The 9,505-nt window shown below is 36.9% G+C and overlaps 1 pseudogene; it reads right to left on the reverse strand.

Moving 5' to 3' along the window:
• Positions 1-6,770: 6,770 nt before the first annotated feature.
• On the reverse strand, positions 6,771-8,119 carry LOC149258457 (phosphoenolpyruvate phosphatase pseudogene; annotated as a pseudogene).
• Positions 8,120-9,505: the final 1,386 nt, after the last annotated feature.

Raw genomic sequence — 9,505 nt, forward strand, 5'->3', positions numbered from 1 at the left:
AAATCTTGTCAAAACCTCCACTACTACCAAAATACCTTTTCCAGACCAATGTTTTCATTTTTGGGTTGCTACTATCCAACACATCTTGCTTTCTTACATTCCATCTATAGTCTATGGATTTATGTCCAAAATTATTACAAGAAAAACAATAACCATGAAAATGATTTTGATGACAGAATTTACTTTTTCTTTGAAGGCTTTTTCCTTGAGGGGGAAAGGACTTATTTTGGTTCTTTATGTGCCTTCCATGGAATTTTTCATTACTTCCAGGCATTCTTTTTTGTCACTCCATGGCTCTCTTCTATTCCTCTCCTCGCTACTGATTCCTTTTCTTCTCTTATTGCTATTGCTGCTACTGTCCAACAACCTTTTTTACCTTGTTTTTGTTGGAACCTCCAAATTCCCTTACTTGGATAGATGACCCTTCATATTTTCCATCAAGGAGCTTGATTCTTTCTTCGAAACTCAAACCAAAATTTATGAGCAGGTATCTCTTCTTAACAAGCATCTCATTCAAAGCCTTTATTCTCTCCTCACGCTTCTAGTATTGAGACAACTCTTCATTTGACTTTTCTAAGTCCCTTCTCAATGGGACTATTTCATCTTGTAGTCTCTCACAGTGAGCTTCTCTTTCATCTAGCTGAATGGTTAACCTCCCATTCAATATGGTAGCCTCTTCTTGTTGAGAATTTAAATCAACTATTGTTTTTCTCATCTTCTCATTCTCAGGATCATACTCATGAAAATGCTCCTTTTTCTTGAGATTTTCTTTTGATAGCTCCTTGATCTATTTTAGTTCAGAGATAAACATTTTTCTCAAGTAGATCCTTTCATATAGATCATTTTATTCGCTATAATAGTGTTGGATGAACCAACATAGGGATCTAAATCCATCTCTGTGTCCATGGCATCTTCCATAGGTTTGAGGGGTATCCCTTCTTCATCATTACTAGGGGTATTCTTATTTTTTTCTATGGATGAGCACACTTGGGATCCCTCTTCTTCTCTAGAGGATCCCTCTTTTTCTATTGCTACTAAAGTAGGTCTATATTCATTACTACTGCTAGATGCATGACTATCTCTATCCTCACGTGATTCACATGAACATCTAGATAATGAGTGACCTATTTATCTACATTTATCACAAAGAAATAGCTTACCTTATGACCCGCATTGCCTCTCATCTAGGTCTTCTTCTTCACCATCCTTGGAGTGAATATCAAGAATTTTCTCACGGGAAGAAATATATTCAATCTTTTGAACATCTTTCCTTTTAGATGTCTTCTCCTTTTTCTTCCTTTTCTTCTGATCACCAACAACTACATGTCTTGTTTCAATAATTAAGAAACAAGGTTCTTCAACCTTATCTTGAGCCACATTGAAATCTTCTTCATATAGACATTGCAATTTTTCCAACATTTCCTTTTCTATCTCACACTGCCTTACTTTCTCGGCATCTGGCTTAGACAAACCCTTACAAGTTGATTTCCTTGGCTTCTTCATTATCCTCACTATTTTCTCCATTTAGTTGGAGCACCATACCTCAATATCTAAATCCATTAAATAGGCTTCCATTCTAATCTTCCAGAGTACATACTATGGTTCATTTAAAAATGGAACTCCTTCTTATGTAAGCTCTATTTAATTAGCCATTGCTTCATTTTGATCTACCTTCAAGTAGCTAAGCTATTCCTAAAGAAACCTTTCTCTAATAGTAATTGTTGGAAACAATGTTAATACTGGTGGGGGGGGGGGGGTGAATCAGTATTAAGGCTAATTTAAACTTTTATACCAGTTTATATTTACTCATTCAAACATGGAATCAATTATATAAGAGAAAACATTAACAAACCATAACAACATCCATATCAGCCAATACAGGCATATAGATCATGAGAAACAGACACATGAGACACAAAGGTTTAACATGGAAACCCTTCTGAGAGAAAAACCACCGAAGCGTTTTTTTGTTATTGATGTAAAATAAGAGCACCTACTCTATTACATCAATCTATTTGTGAGACAGCACTCATGGGAAGCACCAACTCCGTCCTTTTTACAATGCTTGATCAACCTACCAAGAGCACCATTTGAAGAACGAACTTCCTGGATTTGTTGTGAGCACTGAATTGCATTTCCTTGGATTTATGCAAGCACCAAATTGTAGGAGGAACAAACCCCCAAGCCTTCTTAGACACCCACTAGAGATGGAAGCACCATCTTCTTGTAAGGAGGCTCCAATCCACACTCAAAAGAAAACTTACTTCTCACTGTAATTGGGAGCCTCTCTACCTATTGTCAGCTGTGTTATCCTCAAAAACCTTCTGGCCCACACAACATTATGTCTTCTCCACACTCTACAACACCCTGTTTGTCTTCTTGACAATCTACACTATATGCAACACTCTCTGCAATTTTCCCACCTCGTAACATCATACTACTACTTTTGGCTCTTTACCATTCCACAGGCTCTATCTACCTCACACAACAACTCCAACTCACTCAACTCATTTTATCTACAACATAGCAACACACCACCCCTTTTTGAAGCACTAGCACACTTGGCCTCTTTCTGCAACATAGGCCTAGTTAGCCCCTTTTCTTTGCAACACTAGCATACTTGGCCTCCTTCTATAACACATGCTCACTTGGCCTCTCCTCAACAGCGCACTCACATAGAGATCTCTCGAGAGTGCTCTCCACATAGCTCATTGGCAACAATGATGCTTCCCCCCAATTTATCAACTGCAATCCTGGGTTTTGTTTCACTGAAATAAAGTGATAAATGTTGTCTCTATCAACCATCATTTCTCCATTCACACTGCCCGAACGTACTCCTAAACTTGGAACTCCTTCCTTCTATTGTGTCTGATACATACACATTGTAACTTCATTAACCATTGATAATGGGCTCCATTCACTCACCCATTGTTGTTGCATTACACATGATGATGGTCACCTGAGTGTTCCCATGCTCAGACATAAATCCTCAGTCAACTTGCACACTCCAGCAAGGCTCTTGTTCTTTATGTGAACAAATCTCTTATACTTGAGGCTCTGATTGTCATTCAATTCCTCGTAGAACAAAAGCAAGATCAGGGATGGCTTGTCTCAGCTCATGACAGAATCCTTTAAATCATCCTGCAAAATCATGGTCCTTTCTTCCTTGACTCAACAATCTCTACAGTCCCATTACTCCAGCGAAACCAACCTTACTGTGCAGATTTTCTTAGCTATTTGTAGCCTTTCATTTTCCAACTACGGACATAGCGATGGAAAAATAGGGAATACCTACTAAATCCAGAGAAGTTCTCTTCAAAGTTTCCCACTCATCCATGCCATTATACCCAAGTTACGGTGAATAACTTAGTTAGCATATTTGCTAGCTATGGCACACAGTGCCCACAAGATGTCATCTCATCAACAAGCTCTTCAACACCTAACCATATTTTGAATTGATTCCTTGTAGTGTGCAAGAAAGCTCAAACATTGTTTTTATGGAGTCAAATTCTATTTCTGAAAATCATGGTCCTCTCTATCTCTGTCTCCTACCTACAACAGTCTCCATTGACTCTACTAAAGCATCTGTGCAATCATGGTCATTGATGCCTTGTGCCTCTGTTCCTCGTAATCACCATTAATGTTGGAAACAACTTCCAATGTAGGTCAAGAGATTAGAATTTGACCCACTCTATTTTCTTATGCACCTACATTTGTCTCAACCTTAACTTGCCTATAGACCTGACTAAAAAGGCCCTTTCCATTGCTCTAGGCTCATTTTGTCGATTCAATTCTGAAGACCAAATACACAGGAAACAATTCACAAAAAAACCCCTTGGATCAAACTTCAAGGATCTCCGACATAATCATATTACATCATGTTGACTTCATCTGGTTCACGTGGCACCTTCTGTATGGTGACATGTGTCACCCATATTTGGCCCATTAAGCCATTTAAAAATGCCAAATATTCCTACCATGCATCCTATGTATTGTGATGTCATGTTGATGCAATATTCCACGTTGTTGTAAATAAATCATTGTGAGAAAATCACATTATTCCATTTTTTTTCCTGTAATAGGTCCCACATAGGTTGAGGGTTGGGAGTCGGAGAATTTTCTCCTTCTAAAGATTGTTGCAACAACTCGAACTCTGACTAGTCCTGGCTAGGCCAACTGCCAACTAGGAATTCGTCCCACATAGGTTGCAGGTTGGGAGTCAAATATTTATTAACCTACTAACTCTACTACGCATCTCAACCTTTGACTAGGCCCGACTCACCTAAGTCCCAACCTTAGATCAAAATCTGCCCAAGTCCTGAGCGGATGAGCTTTTTTGTCTACCAACTTCAACTGACTATAACTCCTGATCCAGGAGACCATTTGTAGACTTCCACATACCATTGGAAAGATCTTTCTGAGCACTAAATAATTTTTCTATCTCTATGAGTATTTGAGCTGATCTAATGAGGAAGAATCTCCTCCAAATTCTGGGACTCCCAAGCATCATAGCCATTATTTTATGGCTTCTTCAATAAGCTTCTGATGATTCTCTACAAGAGACTATAAAAACCATGGGAATCCCCCTAATCTTGATACACCAATCACATCAACAATATCCCAGTTACAATCACAATTATGCTAGTGGACATCATGGTATCACATCTACTGCAACTGACATACATTCTAATATAGTTCACATCAATGCGAACACTCTTATTGTCAGTAGCAATCTAACGATGCCAATTTTTAAAGAGATCTACCAGCATGACTTTTTTCATAAATGGAAACACATTTGCTATCACCACGCATCTAGGAAATGGAAACTATCCAACACTAAGCTTTACCTATTGGTATTTTAGGTCCTCTTCTATAAAACCTCTTAAGCACTCCTTGCTCTGGGCTTCCACATTCTCCATTCTCTTGAAAATTCTACCCACAATCAAAATTGTTGAATTGCGTCAATAACTTCTACCGATATGTTGATGGGGTAAACTATACCACGAATAGTAAGGGGGTCCCCAGTGTGATTTCACAATTAGAACTCACACCATTTGGGATAGGAGACCCATCTAGCATGTGGACCAACTTACACCATGATTGTTTTCCTCTTGGCCTTCAAATGAAGATATGTTGATGTGAGGAAAAGTATGAAATACTAAGAGAATGGGGATGCAATTACCACGACGAAAATTTACAGCATAAGATATAATCATATAATAACAAAACAATGAGGAGTGTGTCTTAATAAAGTGTCAACAAGCTAAAACTATCTAAGACATACAAAAATAGAAAAGTACTAGAGGCTAATTGTGAACTAGTTAACAATAGATTACTAGCATTAGCGTGGAATGAGGGATAAAAGATTCAAATAAAACATGTAAACAATAGCGATGAATTAGTTCATCAACTTATTCAATATGTAAGTACACATGCACACATGATTGGAGTATTAGTTAGCCATTACAACCAATAGAGGAATGTACGAGAATCTATGCCAAAAGTGAATATATCCTCATTAATTATGCTACAAATCCCGGTACATGCACACCAAGTCCATCAAAATGAAGTACTGGAATGTAGGTTGCTCATATAATCTCTAATACAAGCTCCTTGCCTCACAATAGCTCAATCTACAGTCTGTCAAGAGCAATGCTCATAACTACCTAACTTCTCATAACTATGCTAAAAGACTCTACTGTAAAAATCCCCTACATTAGCGGAATGAGGGTACATATATACAAGTGGATAAGTGATCCTTCATCTTCCCCCATGATATTTTAGCTTCCCAATGACCTTTAGAATCCAAAAACTTTTCATATTCCAAATGATTCTTAGATGATTTTGACGTTTTCTATTTTCATGAATATTACAAAATATTATTTACAATATGAGAAAAGGAAATGTAACAGACTTCGATGTCGCAACTTGTAATTTCATATAATCGTCAACGGTCCAAGAAGCTTCAACCACTAGGGTAACATTGGTGTTGGTTGAGCTATCCAAATATTGTCACTGGCTTCTATCTTCAAAATATTGGTATGTTTAGAGGTTAGTAGATAGTATTTTTAACATCCATTGGTTGAAGGTCTCTTCACAACCATTGGTTGTCCCCTGGCTTGGTTGTCAGTAGATAGTATTTTTAACATCCATTGGTTGAAGGTCCCTTTTTGCGTTGTGGGAGAAGTATGGTCTCCAAAACAATAAGATCTAAGGAAACTTTAGCTACAAAGTGATGCAAATCTAGGCCCTTTGAGAGTCTTCCTCATGCCTTTAGTCAATATTTATATCTTGGTTCTCATGTAGTCATATTGGAGTATTCATAAGTATTACAAAATAAAATCTTTATAGGACATGGAGGCATGTTTATTTTTCAAGACTATTCCTTTTGGACATGGGGACTTGAGGATAATTGATATAGATCCCAAATGTGTCACCCTTGATACAAGAATTTCTGGATCAAGTGCACTTGGCATAGGCTCATGAATGCTCAAAATTGTTTTCAGGCTTCTGAAAAGAAACAAACATGTTGAATATTTCATGCCCTCTTTTTTTTTTTAATTCAATTACATCAGTCTCATCTTATGTGTTAGAGGAGGTTTTTATTATGTGTTTTCATTTTGGGATACCCAAGTAAAAGCTAGGAATACTATTAATCTAACTAGTAATTTCTCTTTGGTCATGTTCAAGAAGTTCCAACTTAAAAGAGATCATAAACTTATAAAGTGAGTTCTAAGGAGTGTTGTTGAAATTGCCTACAATAAAAACAACTACCTTGCCCCATGTCTTACAAAAATAATGTCTACATTGTATATTATGGTTTAGAACTTAAATATAGGTCACATACTCTCCTCTTCCATGTAGTGGAAATTTTTACTATTATAAAGTGGAGCATGCCTAAAAAGAATAAGATAAGTTGGTTTCTCTCTGTCCATGTGTTGTAACTCAGTCCTTAGCCATACCCATTAAGGAGTATTGAGTCACAAATGATGAATAACTTGATAGTACAATGACATGTGTTAATGCATGTTTGATTGAATACTGAAGAGGTGAGGTGCTAGCAAATGTTGTTTAAGGAACTTGATAGCTATGCAAACGAGGCTCAAAGGGAAAAAAAATTTCCAGTTTTGGTCTAAACTCTATTTCATGATTTTCTGTAGTCCAGATCTAAGGTTGATAAGTAAAAATTGGCTCAATAAAGTTACCCCACATATCCCAACTAATCCCTTTATCATATTTATAGTTATTAGCATATGAAATATTTATAGCATATAGTAGTGCCTTTCCATTTCCTTGTCAGTAATGGTTAAAAGTGGAGAGAAAACGAAAATTTTGGCCCATGTCACCTGTAATTCCATAAGTGTAAGCAACATCTGGATCAGCTTTTAGGGAAGTTGAAAATGAAAGCTCCTCAACAATACTCTCATTTCTAATTCCATAGTAGTATTTGGTTCCATACTCAAGGTCACTAATAAGATAGTGACAAATAAACCCAAATGTATAGTTAAAGAATATATAAGTTGTAACATTTCCTTTTGCACAATGCTTCTAATTGTGTTCCATAAAACAATTCACTGGATCCATGCTCTGTTGAAGTCACCCAAAAAACTATAACTACTTTCCCTTCATAATCACCTTATTCTAGAGCATTGTGGCCCTTTGGTGTTGAAAATGATTCATTATCAAAGGGCATGTCAACAGATGTAATCTAAGACCGCATTAAAGAGCTCATAACTCCAACATTACTATTAATATGATGAGATAACAAGATATTGCATAAAACCAATATAATTTTTAAACTTCCTATTGAAAATTCTTGTAAGTGAAATGGTGGATGCAATTGCAAATGTGTAGGTCTACAATCTTATATCATTATTGATTCTACTATACATGTTTGAGCAAATCATTATTCTGCACATTTGATGACTGTAGGGATGTCCCAATGATCAAGTGGATCTAAGCTATAGTTGGTTTAATCTACATATGCCTCTAGAGATGGTGATATACTAAATGATTGTTTATATGGTAGTATCAACCCTTATTTAAGAACAACGGTTGATGCTGGCAAGATTCCAGGTCCATTTGCAACTTCATTTAAACCTTTTACATATACGGCCATGCATAAATGTAGTCTTGAAAACTTCTTAAAAATAAAAAAAACCTTTACATTTTGGAGGCTTCATAATATTAGTTATGATTTACATAATTTGAGGAAATCATGTCCCCTTGCTTTGTTGTGCCTTCTAGAGGCTTCCAAATATATATATGATTTGGGTGTTGGGTTTATGCTCCTACATGAGACTCCAAAGGTTGAAAATATTCATGATTTCATGATCATGAGACATCATTGTTGTAACTAATCTATATTCAATACTAGTCTTATTTCTCCTTGGTTATAACTAAGCTTCTCGTCATACTCAATATTGACATGCAACCAAGCCTTTCTTTCTTGTAAGCCTTTGCACCTACTACCCAATGCCTCATCAATATTTCGCCTAAGCGGGACCTCTTCGTATTTTAGATCCTCTCCTATAGAACCTCTTGAGCACTCCTTTATCTAGGCTTCTACACTTCTCACTTCCCTTGAAAATTCTACCCTTAATTTCAATTGTAGAATTTCCTCAACAAATTATACCTAACCATAGCTAGAAGTTGTTGTTTTCTCTCGAAATAGTAGGAAATATTTCCCTGCTATTATATCACCTGATGAAAATTGATTCTAGGTATTTGATAAAATCAAACCCCTATTAGTTTCAGTCTCTAAACTATGGGTTATGGTCCCACAAGATTTGGTTGATCTTATATTTGGCTACAATGGAATTCCTGGCTTCATCTATGTCCAACCCTATGACTTAATCTAAGCCTCAAGTTTCCTTCATTTGTGATAGCTCCAGGCATTTGGCCAGAATAATGTGCATAGAACCACTCTCTAAACCCCAAGCCATGTGAAATCCTATATCGCTGCCCTCCCAGACATCGTATACAACAAATAGACAGTGGCAAACCACTCCAATAACTATAAATATCACCCAATATCCCAATGTTTCATAACCCCGAGACCGAGAGATGATCTAGAAATTGACAAAAATTGTGTCATTTACAATTTTTTTACTTGATGGGAGCACCCCACACTCCCCTGTCCAACACTTTCCATTAACTCAACAACTCCCCAAGGAGCGATGGTGGTGTTGAAAATCGAAGAATAATTTCCCATCTATTGAACCTATTATTTGATGGGGTCCAGAACTCCTTTATCAGTGGACTTCAACCTTTAACATTCCAAGTTAGCAGTGGTGGAAGGCCTCTTGACAGTAAGAAATTTTGGCATCTTTGTGATCTTAGTGGTAGATCACCCAACAATCTTGATAACACCCACTTCTAGGGTCTCATAACACTATTTTCACTAGATCACCATCACTCCCACAATGATCAATAGTGGATCTTTTATGTCACTTTTGTTGCACCTCCAGGCCTATGACCTTTTATTTTTCAATCTCTCCACTCA

This window comes from Pinus tabuliformis, chromosome 6 (assembly GCF_031772625.1).
Source record: "Pinus tabuliformis cultivar Carrire ecotype Pingquan chromosome 6, CPIR1, whole genome shotgun sequence".
Classification (NCBI taxonomy): domain Eukaryota; kingdom Viridiplantae; phylum Streptophyta; class Pinopsida; order Pinales; family Pinaceae; genus Pinus; species Pinus tabuliformis.